Below are 1,959 nucleotides of genomic sequence, written 5' to 3' on the forward strand. Positions count from 1 at the left end.
CTAGTGTGAGGCAGGAGTGTGCCGTTGACCACCAGTTCCCCCACCTGGGGCTCCAGATTCGCAGTGACATGGGTAACTTACCTGAGGTCAGTGGTTCCCATTTTCAGCTCTACCATGGAGTCCTTTGGTTAACTTTTTTTTTTCCTTTAAAAATAAAAAAGAGTTTACTGAGTAGAAATTGATTGTATGTTTTGTTTTGTTTTCAGTGCTGGGGATCAAATCCAGGGCCTTGCACAGGGTAGGCAAGTGTTCTACCACTGAGCTGCAACCCCAGCCTGACTTGCTTTTATTTTCATTCTCTTATTTTGTGTTGCTGGGTTTTTTTTGAGATGGTCTCATTATGTAGCACAGACTGGCCTTGAATTCAATATCCTCCTGCTTTTTTCTGAGCACTGGGATTACAGGCATGACCCACCCCACCCATCTATTTTTAAAAAACAAAAAAACAGAAAACTGCTGAACTGGGCAGTTGAGGAACAAAAAAGAAACCTAAAGAAACATAATTTCAGCCAAAGGGAAAAGTCTTTTCTTAGGGTAAATGTTTGATCTTTGAGAATTCTTTAAAATATGCAAAAAGACAAGACTACCATGTAGTACACACATTAGAGCTTGGAAATGACTGGGTTTAACCACATCTAATCTTCCTTTGAGTTGTGGTATGTCTCTAGTTCTATGTCCTGGAACATAATTTGCTATTTCCAGTGACTACAGAGCTTCACTTTACCTGTGATTTAGTCTGATGCCAACTTGTTGGGCAGGAAGGCAGTCTCTTACCGTGCCTTTGTCTCAGAGGGAAGTGAGATATTCCCTTGGGTGCACAGGTGTATGCTTGCGGTGAGAGATACAAATGACGCACTTGATTCCATGGTTTCAGCTGAGCCTGGAGAGTTTCAAGGAAAACAGTGATGAGAAGCTGGGGGCTCGTATTGGAGCCGAATATGAAGGATATGCTAGGACCTTTGGGGCCCTGCATCCATGGACATGCTGTCCTGGTCCTTCCTATAGGACTCTTGACTCCTTTCAGAGCCACTTTCACACAGGAAACACTCCTTCCATCCTTTCTGAAAAAAGGATCATGTTTTCATGGGTTGGCTCCCCCAAGAAAACATGGAGGATATCCAGTAAGAATCCATTTAATAACACTAGCCTCCATTTGTGAAATAAGTTTACATTTTGAAAAAATTCAAATACAAAAAATTAACCAGAATAGTACAGTCAGCCATATCCATGGATTATGTATTGTGGATTCAACCAACCAGTTTTTTTTACCCCTTGGGCCTCTCCTAGTATCCAGTGCCAGAGCAAGCAGTGGCTCTGAACCATTGTCTGGCCTCTTCCTGTAGGCTGCTGGCCCTGAAATGTGTTGCACAGTGAAAAAAAAAGAAAAAAATATTTTTTAGAGAGATCATTGGGCACCAGTGGCTCTCGCTACTCAAGAGGCAGAGATCAGGAAGAGTTCAGTTTGAAGCCAGTCTGGGCAAAGAGTTCAAAAGATCCTATCTCAAAAAAAATCAATCACAAAAAAGGGCTGGTGGAGTGGCTGAAGATCTAGACCCTGAGTTCAAACCCCAGTATCGCCAAAAAAAAAAAAAAAAAAAATCACTGGGGGCCAGGTGTACCTGTAAGCATAGCTACTCAGGAGGCAGAGATTGAGAAGATCGAGGTTTGAGGCTAGCTGAGGCCAAAAGGTCACAAGACCCCGTCGCAATCAATAAAGGCTGGGCGTGGTGGCGCACACCTGTGTTCCTAGCTATGTGGGAGGTGTAAATAGGAATTTCATGGTCCAGGCTGACCTAGAGCATAAATGTAAGACCCTACTCAAACAATTGATAGACCACCTGACAGCGTGAGGCCCTTAGTTCAAACCCCAGTACCACCAGAAAACACATCACTGGATACACTGAACACATGTAGACCTTTTCTTGTTACTGTTTTTCACACAATACAGTGTAACACCTA

At 43.1% G+C, this 1,959-nt stretch overlaps 1 pseudogene; it reads left to right on the forward strand.

Annotated features, from left to right (window-relative positions):
- Positions 1–1,225: 1,225 nt before the first annotated feature.
- LOC141416592 (small nucleolar RNA SNORA42/SNORA80 family) lies at positions 1,226–1,373 on the forward strand (annotated as a pseudogene).
- Positions 1,374–1,959: the final 586 nt, after the last annotated feature.

The sequence above is a fragment of the Castor canadensis genome, chromosome 1 (genome assembly GCF_047511655.1).
Source record: "Castor canadensis chromosome 1, mCasCan1.hap1v2, whole genome shotgun sequence".
In the NCBI taxonomy this organism is placed as follows: domain Eukaryota; kingdom Metazoa; phylum Chordata; class Mammalia; order Rodentia; family Castoridae; genus Castor; species Castor canadensis.